General features: G+C 44.5%; 1 protein-coding gene across 2 annotated transcripts in view; it reads right to left on the minus strand.

Annotated features, from left to right (window-relative positions):
- Positions 1 to 15,063, minus strand: part of wnt5b (Wnt family member 5B) — a 90,261-nt gene that overhangs the window by 42,786 nt on the left and 32,412 nt on the right.

The raw sequence follows: 15,063 nt of genomic DNA on the forward strand, positions 1-15,063 counted from the left end.
AGAGGCAATTCTCAGTATTGTCTATGGCAGGGGATTTTCTGGAGTTTAGTAGCTATTAAAAAGTAGCTGCTACTAGTAGCTCTGTGTGTCTTCACCCTAAGGGTGAAGAGACACAGAGCTACTAGTAGCAGCTACTTGTCGTGGCTACTAAAACAGACAATGCTGATCATTTACTGATAATTGTCTCTACGTGTGTTTAGCAGAGGCAGGGGATTTTAGTAGCCGTGAAAAAGTAGCTGCTACTAGTTGCACTGTGTGTCTTCACCCATAAATATTACTGTCGCCATGTAAATGGGAATGCTACTGAGTCAATATACTCTTAAGTACAGGTGAGTTTTCTGGGGGTGGGTAGCAATATGTTAGGCACCCCCCAGTGAATTTACTGTTTATTCCCTGGGCCAGTGCTGCTTTAAGAAAAAAAAAAAAAAATAGTGCCGCCATGTTGTCGTTTAGTAGAAGTAGACTTATGCCTGCGCTAATTACACCTGGGATAGGGAAGAAATATAGTAGCATGGATCTCTTAAAGGGCAAGTTAAAGTGCCAGTATGATGGGCACCCCCAGTAAATAATGTAAATGTATTCCTGGGGGGCAGTGGCACTTTTAAAAATATGCACTGGCCCCGAGAAGAATAATTGCCGTGCCGCCATGTTTTATCCAGGGAAATATGGCGCAAAGGCACTACTTTTTCCTACTATTTGAGCAGTGAGAAGAACCCCCTATTTATACACTCAGGGGTCCCCCCCACACAGGAAACCCCATTCCCACCCCCCATGGGAATTTTATATCCGTTAAAGACTGTTGTACCCTATGTAACCCAGCAGCCTGTAGCTTTGCCTTCTCCGGTAGCATCAGAGGCAGATGAGTTTGCAAGCTCTGCAGCTATCTGGTTGCTAGGGTCCAATTTACACTAGCAACCAGGCAGTGGCCTGATAAATAGGAGAGGCCTGAATACAGTAGGAATACTAAGTAACAATAACCATAAACTTGTTGGCTCTCGGAGCAATAGTTATTTGGCTGCCGGGGTCACTGACCCCCATTTGAAAGCTGGAAAGGCAAATAATTAAAAAACAACACCAACTGAAAAGCTGCTAAGGACAGGCCACTGTATAACATACTAAGTTAATTGACTGGGGAGCCCTCTGGCCTACAATGAATCACATACAGAATCGTAGGGTCCATGTGTGCAAAGGATATGCCTCATGTAAGAAACTTTAAAGGGGAACTACACCCAAAAACAGTTACATTTACAAACACACAATGTTGCTTAGAATGACAGGGTTCCCCCCCATGATTCCCCTGCTAGTGGTACCAGTCAGGATTAACTATTTATGTTCTAGAAATGTTTTCTGTAGGGCAAATACTCAACTTTTCCCTAATTGATGAACCAGGACAGTGTGAAATGGGCAGAAGCCCCCCTGTGAGTTGGGGGGGGTGGATTCAGGCTTCAGCCATTGTTCAGAAAAGTTAAAAGCAGTGGAGCTGTCCCGCCCCCCCACCCACCGTCACGGAGCAATGCATACAGAATCCTTACTCCGTGAGATGGGGGTCGCTTCTTTTCCTTTTCAGCCTTTCCCTCCTTTCTGCTGCTCAGAGATGCATTCTCTCCAGCTAATTGGAAGGTGAATGACACGCTGAGGGGTTAACTCTTTAACTTGCTCTCGCCCCAGAGCGTCTTATCTTGTAGCAAACCCTGGCATAAGTTGTAGGCTGGTTTTAAAGGGGAACTAAACCCTACTGCACTGCGCTGCTCAACCAAACGTTACTCCGCTGTTGCTGGACTACAAATCCCAGAATAATGTAACATATAATGAAGGCTGAGGCATGCTGGGAGCTGTAGTCCAGCAACATCAGGGTTGTATTCTTAAAGCAATATTGCACAATAAAACTTTCCCCCATTAGAATGCAAGAAATCCCCCAATGAGAATCCCAGCTGATGTGAGTAAATCCGGCTCCCTGTTCTCTGTTCCTGCAATTGGAGTTGGGAGCAATAAGCACAGTTTCCCAGCACTGAACAAGTCTGTCCCTTTATCCCCATGTCTGATTCCTGTGCCATATAATGACGGGAAAAATGCCATCATTATCTCTATATGTAAGGTAACAGCAAGATGGCCGACACAGTGCTGGGAATCAGCATTCTCATTGGTCACTTCTCCTGCACTTATAATGAGATATTTAGTCAGTAGAATGCTCAGGGGTGAACTTTCTTGCACCTATAATTACATTTTTTGACAATTTCTATAGCAAAACTAGGGGGCGCCGTGGGACAGCGTTATGATTGGGTTTACAACCCTTTTAAAAAAATATATAGCCCAGACAGGTCGAAATAAGAGTTGGGTTATATCTGGTGTGATGTTTTTTAAAGGGGAAGTTATCCTACGCTTTCGATAACTATTATCTGTTTTTCTATAGTCCGTCTCCTGTTTAACCCCCAGTCGGTTTATTACTATTATTCAAACATTTATACTAGTAGTAGAATTGTCTGGACATTTATTGCAGTTATTCGGAGACTTAAACTATGAATGATATCTGTAATAAATATATAACAAATCACTTTTATACTTTAAAGGGGAAGTAAACCCTTACATATGGTGGTTCTTCCCAGCTGCAGCCAAACATACTCTCTCAAATGACCCCAATACCAGAGCAGAATATACCAAGCTAAGCAGTGGGGTTGGCCAGGTGCGGAAGCCATTTGGTTCCAGCCGGGCAGCAGTGCTGCTGCAAACCCTTTTCGGCTCGGGTACAAGGAAGAGTCTGGGCAGGGGCCCCTATACTTGTTAGTTTTCTTATGGTATCATAAAGGGTGAGGGAAGGCCAGTAAGGGCCCCTGTATAAACAAACCCCTCGGAGACGGGCACATTAGCAGCGGGTTGTGATCGGGTTCATGGGGCCTCTGTTTATATGAAATGGCCCCCAGAGATCCATGTTTTTACAGGTACCGCAGCACAGCCCCCTCCGGGTTTCCCAGCAGCATTACGCCAGCCTGTCACTCAGGGGCCCACATTCCTGGAAGCAGTGTGAGATAGAAAGGGAATATTAAAGGGTAAATATGCCTTATTGCATTTATTCCACTTTTTCAGGAGGAAGTGGGAAGTGGTGGTAGGGCAATAATAAGACTGGGGCTGCATATAGCAGTTACCCACTACTGGCCGAAGGTGGAGGGGCCGGAGGACTGTAACGGGGGCTGCCATACAGCATAGGAAGGAACAGAATCTGTCTGGCCTCCCACCTGTTCCCCTCAGGGGCATGTGATATACCGGGGCAGTTCTTTATCAAAGCAAAAGAAGGACAATAAATACCCGAGGAAGGGAAGGTATTGCTTGGAAAGTGCTGTTTTTGGCAGGTTGGAGGGGGGTCTTCCTGTCGCACTCGCTTCCTTTTCTACAGGGTACGCGCTAATGAACAGGGTTTGCTTCCCCTTGAAATTAGCATGGGCCTGTATATAAACCAAAGGGGCAGGGAGAAGTGACTGCACTAATACAGGTGAATAAAGGTAGCCATATGCTGGCCAATACTTGTCAATATCTGGCCAATACCGTTCGAGTGGCCAAACACCTTTCTATTGGGCAACTGGCTCAAAAGACTGGAAGGGGCTTTAGCCATCAATTTATACCCAGACCTGTATAGGGGGGTGGGGGGGTTGACTAATTGCCTAATTTCCATCATGGGTTTGCCTTTTAGGCTCTCAATTAAGTTAGTCTCTTTATTTTTGGGGTGTCAGGGTTGGGGACAGAGATTTCAGCACAGCCCTGTACAGTGCATTTCCCATAAGTCCCTATATAAAGGGGAATGTTGGGGGGAGATTTCAGCCCAGCCCAGCCCTGCACAGTGCATTTCCGATAAGTCCCTATATAAAGGGGAATGTTGGGGGGGCACCTAATGTGCAAGATTTCAGCACAGCCCTCCTCAATGCATTTCCGATAAGTCCCTATATAAAGGGGAATGTTGGGGGAGACACCTAATATGCAAGATTTCAGCCCAGCCCTGCACAGTGCATTTCCCATAAGTCCCTATATAAAGGGGAATGTTGGGGGATACCCCTAATGTGCAAGATTTCAGCACAGCCCTGCACAGTGCATTTCCCATAAGTCCCTATATAAAGGGGAATGTTGGGGGATACGCCTAATGTGCAAGATTTCAGCCCAGCCCTGCACAGTGCATTTCCCATAAATCCTTATATAAAGGGGAATGATGGGGGATACACCTAATGTGTAAGATTTCAGCACAGCCCTGCACAGTGCATTTCCCATAAGTCCCTATATAAAGGGGAATGTTGGGGGATACCCCTAATGTGCAAGATTTCAGCACAGCCCTGCACAGTGCATTTCCCATAAGTCCCTATATAAAGGGGAATGTTGGGGGATACACCTAATGTGCAAGATTTCAGCCCAGCCCTGCACAGTGCATTTCCCATAAGTCCCTATATAAAGGGGAATGTTGGGGGATACACCTAATGTGCAAGATTTCAGCACAGCCCTGCACAGTGCATTTCCCATAAGTCCCTATATAAAGGGGAATGTTGGGGGATACACCTAATGTGCAAGATTTCAGCCCAGCCCTGCACAGTGCATTTCCCATAAGTCCCTATATAAAGGGGAATGTTGGGGGATACACCTAATGTGCAAGATTTCAGCCCAGCCCTGCACAGTGCATTTCCCATAAGTCCCTATATAAAGGGGAATGTTGGGGGATACACCTAATGTGCAAGATTTCAGCCCAGCCCTGCACAGTGCATTTCCCATAAGTCCCTATATAAAGGGGAATGTTGGTGGAAGACACCTAATATGCAAGATTTGAGCACAGCCCTGCCACAGTGCATTTCCAATAAATCCTTATATAAAGGGGAATGATGGGGGATACACCTAATGTGTAAGATTTCAGCCCAGCCCTGCACAGTGCATTTCCCATAAGTCCCTATATAAAGGGGAATGTTGGGGGATACACCTAATGTGCAAGATTTCAGCCCAGCCCTGCACAGTGCATTTCCCATAAGTCCCTATATAAAGGGGAATGTTGGGGGATACACCTAATGTGCAAGATTTCAGCCCAGCCCTGCACAGTGCATTTCCCATAAGTCCCTATATAAAGGGGAATGTTGGTGGAAGACACCTAATATGCAAGATTTGAGCACAGCCCTGCACAGTGCATTTCCAATAAATCCTTATATAAAGGGGAATGATGGGGGATACACCTAATGTGTAAGATTTCAGCCCAGCCCTGCACAGTGCATTTCCCATAAGTCCCTATATAAAGGGGAATGTTGGGGGATACCCCTAATGTGCAAGATTTCAGCACAGCCCTGCACAGTGCATTTCCCATAAGTCCCTATATAAAGGGGAATGTTGGGGGATACACCTAATGTGCAAGATTTCAGCCCAGCCCTGCACAGTGCATTTCCCATAAGTCCCTATATAAAGGGGAATGTTGGGGGATACGCCTAATGTGCAAGATTTCAGCCCAGCCCTGCACAGTGCATTTCCCATAAATCCTTATATAAAGGGGAATGATGGGGGATACACCTAATGTGCAAGATTTCAGCCCAGCCCTGCACAGTGCATTTCCCATAAGTCCCTATATAAAGGGGAATGTTGGGGGATACACCTAATGTGCAAGATTTCAGCCCAGCCCTGCACAGTGCATTTCCCATAAGTCCCTATATAAAGGGGAATGTTGGTGGAAGACACCTAATATGCAAGATTTGAGCACAGCCCTGCACAGTGCATTTCCAATAAATCCTTATATAAAGGGGAATGATGGGGGATACACCTAATGTGTAAGATTTCAGCCCAGCCCTGCACAGTGCATTTCCCATAAGTCCCTATATAAAGGGGAATGTTGGGGGATACGCCTAATGTGCAAGATTTCAGCCCAGCCCTGCACAGTGCATTTCCCATAAGTCCCTATATAAAGGGGAATGTTGGGGGATACCCCTAATGTGCAAGATTTCAGCACAGCCCTGCACAGTGCATTTCCCATAAGTCCCTATATAAAGGGGAATGTTGGGGGATACGCCTAATGTGCAAGATTTCAGCCCAGCCCTGCACAGTGCATTTCCCATAAATCCTTATATAAAGGGGAATGATGGGGGATACACCTAATGTGTAAGATTTCAGCACAGCCCTGCACAGTGCATTTCCCATAAGTCCCTATATAAAGGGGAATGTTGGGGGATACCCCTAATGTGCAAGATTTCAGCACAGCCCTGCACAGTGCATTTCCCATAAGTCCCTATATAAAGGGGAATGTTGGGGGATACACCTAATGTGCAAGATTTCAGCCCAGCCCTGCACAGTGCATTTCCCATAAGTCCCTATATAAAGGGGAATGTTGGGGGATACACCTAATGTGCAAGATTTCAGCCCAGCCCTGCACAGTGCATTTCCCATAAGTCCCTATATAAAGGGGAATGTTGGGGGATACACCTAATGTGCAAGATTTCAGCCCAGCCCTGCACAGTGCATTTCCCATAAGTCCCTATATAAAGGGGAATGTTGGGGGATACACCTAATGTGCAAGATTTCAGCCCAGCCCTGCACAGTGCATTTCCCATAAGTCCCTATATAAAGGGGAATGTTGGTGGAAGACACCTAATATGCAAGATTTGAGCACAGCCCTGCACAGTGCATTTCCAATAAATCCTTATATAAAGGGGAATGATGGGGGATACACCTAATGTGTAAGATTTCAGCACAGCCCTGAATCATGTATAATTGAATGAATGATAGGAATATGGTATGTGCCCCTGGCCAGTCCCATTGCAGAGCAGTGGGGGGCGGGGGGGGCATTAGTACAAATGCAGAATCTCCATCTAATGACTGTGTCTGAGTGGCGATGTTGTTGCAGACAGCAGGGAGTTGCACACAGACTTTCCCCCCATCAAAGACTCAGGAATGCGGTGGGATCTCATTTCAAAACCAAACCCGGGACACACACCCAAACTCCAGGGGGGCTTGCTAATGAAGTGGCTGAGGCACAATGCAGCTAACAGTGAGGTCCAGCGGCTCCTTTTCATCCCATCATTCCCTGAGAGGCAAGGGGTAGTGGAGAATTGTAGTTCAGCCGCCACTGTCGGGCTATAGATTTTAAGGGGTCCTTGTTTACCTACAACTTACCTACAACCTCATTAATATTAGCTTAATCATGCCTCTGGAGCAGCAAGGAGTAGTGCGACCCCTGCAGGTTGCAGTGGTGTATGGCAGTTGCACAGATTTCTCCATAGACTCCAATAAAACAGCACCTCCTTGTGGCCAGCAGGTTGGAGATTCCTGACTACTATGTACTTGCTTCTGTTTCCCATAGATGTCATCAGCGCTTTAGCTATAAATCCCTGCTGCTCCTGAAGGCGGCCATGTCTCCTCCGCTCCATCTTTCAGCATTTATATATATATGTACAGATCTCCCACAGCCTGGGATCTGTCTCTATAGACCCATATATATATATATATATAAATGCTGAAAGATGGAGCGGAGGAGACATGGCCGCCTTCAGGAGCATATATATATATATATATATATATATATGTATATAAATATATATATGTACAGATCTCCCACAGCCTGGGATCTGTCTCTATAGACCCATATATATATATATATATATATATATATATAAATGCTGAAAGATGGAGCGGAGGAGACATGGCCGCCTTCAGGAGCATATATATATGTATATAATATATATATGCATATATATATATATATATATATATATATGTACAGATCTCCCACAGCCTGAGATCTGTCTCTATAGACCCAGGGTTCTGGCAGATACGGCAGTGAGCGGACCCATGGGAAACCCTCTCGCCTACCGACACTAATGCAGGGATCAGGAGTATTTAGTCGGGCTTTTCCACTACCCAGATTAAGTGTTTATGCCTTTCTGTTCTCCGGTTCCGACTTATGAAACAATACAGTAGAAATGTATTTCTGCTACAGTGTTTGAGCAGTCAGAACCAGCAGTGCAATCACATTTACACATTCAACTTTAGAACCACTGAACATTTGTAATGAGTAGATATTGAATTTATTATTTCTAAGCATCTTTAGAATGTGTGCTCTTTGGGTCAGGGACTTTTTTCTATTTTTCATGATTTATGCTTACTGGCAGCCAACCCTACATTGTGTGTGAGGTGTTTTTCAGCTACTATAGTTCACCCCCCACTCAAAATTAGCAGCAAAACAGCCAAATGGGCTAGTTATTATTATTAACATTTATTTATAAAGCGCCAACATATCCCGCAGCGCTGTACAATAAGTGGGTTTCATACATTGGACATACAGAGTAACATATAAAGCAACCAATAACCGATACAGGAGGGGAAGGGAGCACTGCCCAAAAGAGCTTACAATCTACAAGGTTATAAATGCCTCCACTTTATAATTAAAGTTTGCTCAAAGCCTGTACAAAGAGATACCATAAAACTATGGCACATAGGGATTCCCCTGTACTAAGCACAATTCAGCAGGAACAGCCCCCTAAGTTTGCTCATAGCCTGTACAGAGAGATACCATAAAACTATGGCACATAGGGATTCCCCTGTACTAAGCATAATTCAGCAGGAACAGCCCCCTAAGTTTGCCCATAGCCTGTACAGAGAGATACCATAAAACTATGGCAGCATAGGGATTCCCCTGTACTAAGCACAATTCAGCAGGAACAGCCCCCTAAGTTTGCTCATAGCCTGTACAGAGAGATACCATAAAACTATGGCAGCTTAGGGATTCCCCTGTACTAAGCACAATTCAGCAGGAACAGCCCCCTAAGTTTGCCCATAGCCTGTACAGAGAGATACCATAAAACTATGGCACATAGGGATTCCCCTGTACTAAGCACAATTCAGCAGGAACAGCCCCCTAAGTTTGCTCATAGCCTGTACAGAGAGATACCATAAAACTATGGCAGCTTAGGGATTCCCCTGTACTAAGCACAATTCAGCAGGAACAGCCCCCTAAGTTTGCCCATAGCCTGTACAGAGAGATACCATAAAACTATGGCACATAGGGATTCCCCTGTACTAAGCACAATTCAGCAGGAACAGCCCCCTAAGTTTGCTCATAGCCTGTACAGAGAGATACCATAAAACTATGGCACATAGGGATTCCCCTGTACTAAGCACAATTCAGCAGGAACAGCCCCCTAAGTTTGCTCATAGCCTGTAGTAAGAGTTCCCATAAATCTATGGCAGCATAGGGATTCCCCTGTACTAAGCACAATTCAGCAGGAACAGCCCCCTAAGTTTGCCCATAGCCTGTACAGAGAGATACCATAAAACTATGGCACATAGGGATTCCCCTGTACTAAGCACAATTCAGCAGGAACAGCCCCCTAAGTTTGCCCATAGCCTGTACAGAGAGATACCATAAAACTATGGCAGCATAGGGATTCCCCTGTACTAAGCACAATTCAGCAGGAACAGCCCCCTAAGTTTGCTCATAGCCTGTACAGAGAGATACCATAAAACTATGGCACATAGGGATTCCCCTGTACTAAGCACAATTCAGCAGGAACAGCCCCCTAAGTTTGCCCATAGCCTGTACAGAGAGATACCATAAAACTATGGCAGCATAGGGATTCCCCTGTACTAAGCACAATTCAGCAGCAACAGCCCATAAATTTGCTCATAGCCTGTATATGATACTATCTCAGCATAGGTCTCAGTACTTTTCACAATTGCACAATTCAGCAGGACTATCTGGTGGCTAATTAAGAACACGCTCCATGTGGCACAAGTAATACACTACACATGATTGCTCCAATGTTATTATCATGATAAATGAGATTTCCAAGAAAGCTGGAATTCCTTTAGACTAATGCCGCACGTAGCGTATGGAGCATATTTTCGGTGAGTGGAAAACTGTTGAGCAGTTGAACTACAACTCCCAGCCCCTAGAAAACTTCAATAGCAACAGACGAGCTTTAGGCAGGACAGGACTGATATAATGTATGGCTTTTTACTATAATATCTGCTATCCCTTAATCACCCAACCAGCAACTGTTGGCCGACTATGCACGTGCAGAGCAGACATAAACAGATCAATATATTGAATTTTCCTGGACTTTCCTTTATTTCAGGGAAGGCGCAGGTCACACAGATTTCCCTTGGGATTACACTAAGGGCAAAGACACATGGAGCTACTAGTAGCAGCTACTTGTCACGGCTACTAAACACCAGAAAATCCCCTGCCATAGACAATACTGAGAATTGCCTCTGCTATAACACACATAGAGACAGTTATCAGTAAATGATCAGCATTGTCTGTTTTAGTAGCCACGATAAGTAGCTGCTACTAGTAGCTCCGTGTGTCTTCACCCTAAAGGTCCCCATACACGGTAAGATCCGCTCGCTTGGCGAGATCGCCAAGCGAGCGGATCTTTCCCCTATATCGCCCACCCGTAGGTGAGGAGCTTGAAGTTAAACGATCGGATTATGTAGGCGGCAATGGGGCAGTCGGTTCGGGGACCGCATCAACGAGCCAATGCGGTCCCCGATCCAACTGGATTTTCTAACCTGGCCGACCAATAGCTGGCCAATTTCAGGCCAGATATCGGTCAGGCAGGCCTGTCGTTAGTGCCCCTACACGGGCAGATAAGCTGCCGAATTGGTCCAAGGGACCCATATCAGCAGCTACAATCGGCCCGTGTATGGGCACCTTTAGTACTATGTATATTCACAGTACATAGCTATCTACATCTTATCTTAGGCTAATGTAACACTATGACATCATGCCTATGAGATCACAAAGCTTTACGGTGATTGGCTACTGTGATGTAAGTAGCAAGAAGCCATTCCCTCATTGAATAACCTGCCGGGAAGGCACAGCATCCCAGCACCCAGTAATGGCAGCATTAACATGCACTTGAGCAATAGGGAACAAATTGGCACATTTAGGTAATAACATCCCCAAGCGAATGCTCTGTGCAACCTGGGAAGCAGAAGGATGGAACGGCAGGACCGGCAGAAGGAATACATAGATATAAAGACAAAGAAATATGCAAGGGCTGAATATCTGAGAAATGGGGGGGCATGTACTCGGGGGTGGGGCAGGCAAGAAAACAACTCTTGCAAAGCCAAATAAAGTGAATATGGACTTTTTAACTAGTGCACAGGGTTAATCAATGTCACACAACACAAGGTTTCGGTCATAAAAACATGAAACAAAATGTTATGAAAGATAAGGTGGATTTGTCTCTGTGGGGTTTAGATAAGGAAGGTACAAGGTGCTACACATTCACAATACACCTACATTATATATATATACAGGTATAGGACCCATTATCCAGACTGCTTGGGACCAAGGGTATTCCGGATAAGGGGTCTTTCCGTAATTTGGATCTTCATACCTTAAGTCTACTAAAAAATCACTAAAACATTAATTAAACCCAACAGGATTGTTTTGCATCCAATAAGGATTATTTATATCTTAGTTGGGATCAGTTACAAGGTACTGTTTTATTATTACAGAGAAAAGGGAATCGTTTAACCATTAAATAAACCCAATAGGGCTGTTCTGCCCCAATAAGGGGTAATTATATCTTAGTTGGGATCAAGTACAGGTACTGTTTTATTATTACAGAGAAAAGGGAATCATTTAACCATGAAATAAACCCAATAGGGCTGTTCTGCCCCAATAAGGGGTAATTATATCTTAGTTGGGATCAGGTACTGTTTTATTATTACAGAGAAAAGGGAATCATTTAACCATTAAATAAACCCAATAGGGCTGTTCTGCCCCAATAAGGGGTAATTATATCTTAGTTGGGATCAAGTACAGGTACTGTTTTATTATTACAGAGAAAAGGGAATCATTTAACCATTAAATAAACCCAATAGGGCTGTTCTGCCCCAATAAGGGGTAATTATATCTTAGTTGGGATCAAGTACAGGTACTGTTTTATTATTACAGAGAAAAGGGAATCATTTAACCATTAAATAAACCCAATAGGGCTGTTCTGCCCCCAATAAGGGGTAATTATATCTTAGTTGGGATCAAGTACAGGTACTGTTTTATTATTACAGAGAAAAGGGAATCATTTAACCATTAAATAAACCCAATAGGGCTGTTCTGCCCCAATAAGGGGTAATTATATCTTAGTTGGGATCAAGTACAGGTACGGTTTTATTATTACAGAGAAAAAGGAAATCAGTTTTAAAATTCTAAATTATGTGATTAAAATGGAGTCTATGGGAGACGGACTTTCCGTAATTCGGAGCTTTCTGGATAACGGGTTTCCGGATAAGGGATCCCATACCTGTATATAATATTGATCTGTTTATGTCTGACACTCAACAAGGCTCGAAGATACAGATCAAATATTATCAGATAGAATTAGAGAGAGACAAACAGACAGATCAGGGTAGGTGATAGAGATATAGCATATTCATATATACAGTGAATAATGTACCCCCTATTGTAAAATATAAGGATATAACATAAGGGGTGGGGAAATAGGTGGGCTGGGCAGGGTTGTAGGTGGGGCAGATGGTGTCCTGTGGTTATGAAGGGTGATCAGCAGTGGAGAGGGCCATTACCAATTTACCAGCAACTACATCATCGGTAACTATGTAATACCAGTGCCCTAGCTGGTGATTTACTGACTAGGTCGGGCAAATACTAGCCAGGTGGCAACACAAGTCCAGGATGTTTGTAAGTGACCCCCATGCAGAGCCAGACTATGCCACCTACTGGAGGAATTAGGATTTTTCTTTGGATCTCCTATAAATCAAGGTGGAGCTTGGCACCAATGGTTACTCAGAGCTCTGATCCATGGGAACAAGCCTTTATTTCAACTCTGGGGTTTGGGTGGGGGTGAATGGGAATCCATTCTTGCTAATCGTCCCCTTCCACATCTTGCTCTACTGAGTACTTTTATCTAACAGGGTCTTTAATAGGGTCTCTGAAGTGAAAAAGGTCCCACCTAATGGCTTTCCCAAATCCTCTTTTTTCATGATAGGATCCCTGCTGGAGGCAAATCATTGGCCACCCTTGGCATATACAATGCCTCGGGCAGTTCTGAATGGCTGTCTGCTCATCTGGAAACTCAACGTGGGGACCGGAGTTTGTTTTGTTGATTTTTGTCACCCTCCGCTAAGCAGGGAATAGCCTTCTTGTACATTATGTACCCCGGGGGGCTTGTTTAGTTGTCAAAGCTCTAAAGGTGGCCATACACGGGCCGATTGTAGCTGCCGATATGGGTCCCTTAGACCGACTTGGCAGCTTATCGGCCCGTGTAGGGGCACTACCGACGGGCCAGCCCGACCGATATCTGGCCTGAAATCGGGCAGATATCGATGGGGCAGGTTAAAAAATTTAGTCAGATGGGGGACCGCATTGGCTCGTTGATACGGTCTCTGAACTGACTGTGCCTATTACCGGCGTTCTAATTCGATCCTTTGGCCCCAGGGCTAAACGACCGAATCAGCCTAAATTCACCCGATATCGCCCACCCGTAGGTGGGGATATCGGGAGAAGATCCGCTCGCTTGGAGACCTTGCCAAGCGAGCAGATCTTAAAGTGTATGGGGGCCTTAAGGCAAAAAAAACTCTTTGGCATTACCCCATCCCTACCCTATTCCCTGGTTACTTGCGGAAACAACATCTAACCCTTCCTTGAATCTCTCTGCTGTATCTGCCATTACAGTGTACAGGTCACATGACACAAGCAGGGGTATGCATGCCTACTACACACCCCGAGGGAGCACGTTGTGTTTAGCTTTCCAGCCGAAGGAAACCCTCTCTGCCCCACAGCCAGGGTCTCAGCCCAGAAAATGACACAAATGTTTCTTTATGCTCCAGGAAAAACAAAAGTTGTGGTTGGCTTCCACCTGAAAATCACCATTACAAGTGTCTGTGAATGCCGCCTTTCATGTTAAACTTCCCTTTTAACCCTATAATGGGGGGGATTTATTGGTAGAAAGAATTAGAAGACCCCAAATCAAAATCTTTTTAGGGTCATCCAGCCCCCTAAATGCATCCTCTGCTTAGTGCACATATATTACCCCACCAGGAGCCCTATACCCTAAATGATTCCCTTTTCTCTGTAATAATAAAACAGTACCTGTACTTGATCCCAACTAAGATATAATTACCCCTTATTGGGGGCAGAACAGCCCTATTGGGTTTATTTCATGGTTAAATGATTCCCTTTTCTCTGTAATAATAAAACAGTACCTGTACTTGATCCCAACTAAGATATAATTACCCCTTATTGGGGGCAGAACAGCCCTATTGGGTTTATTTCATGGTTAAATGATTCCCTTTTCTCTGTAATAATAAAACAGTACCTGTACTTGATCCCAACTAAGATATAATTACCCCTTATTGGGGCAGAACAGCCCTATTGGGTTTATTTAATGGTTAAATGATTCCCTTTTCTCTGTAATAATAAAACAGTACCTGTACTTGATCCCAACTAAGATATAATTACCCCTTATTGGGGGCAGAACAGCCCTATTGGGTTTATTTAATGGTTAAATGATTCCCTTTTCTCTGTAATAATAAAACAGTACCTGTACTTGATCCCAACTAAGATATAATTACCCCTTATTGGGGCAGAACAGCCCTATTGGGTTTATTTAATATTTAAATAATGTTGAGCAAACTTAACTTATGGAGATCCAAGTTACGGAAAGATTCCCTTATCCGGAAAACCCCAAGTCCTGAGCATGTCCTTTAGGGGGACAGAAATCTGTTCTTCCATGTAAAATAGAGTGTTGCCATGTGCTTAATACATGAGGATATTACTTTTATTAATAGGATTTGCATGACATTTCTGAGCACTAAGGGATTTTACTCTCCCAATGAAGTCCCCACCTTCAGTGCATTTCGGACTCTACCCAAAAAATGTGCTCCCCCACTAATATCCTGACGCTTCAATATCCCCCCGCTCAGAGCTGTCTGCACCTCTCCGGAGCAATGTATTAACCTGCCTGGGCACAATGTGCCCTCTGTCCTTCTACCCCACTCTGCCCCTTACTCTCAGGTGCAGCCAATGAATAACTACACGGGGGTTAATTTAAAAGCCCAAATCTAAAGTCGCACCTGCTCTGCCCTATTAACCCACCC

This window comes from Xenopus tropicalis, chromosome 3 (genome assembly GCF_000004195.4).
Source record: "Xenopus tropicalis strain Nigerian chromosome 3, UCB_Xtro_10.0, whole genome shotgun sequence".
NCBI lineage: Eukaryota > Metazoa > Chordata > Amphibia > Anura > Pipidae > Xenopus > Xenopus tropicalis.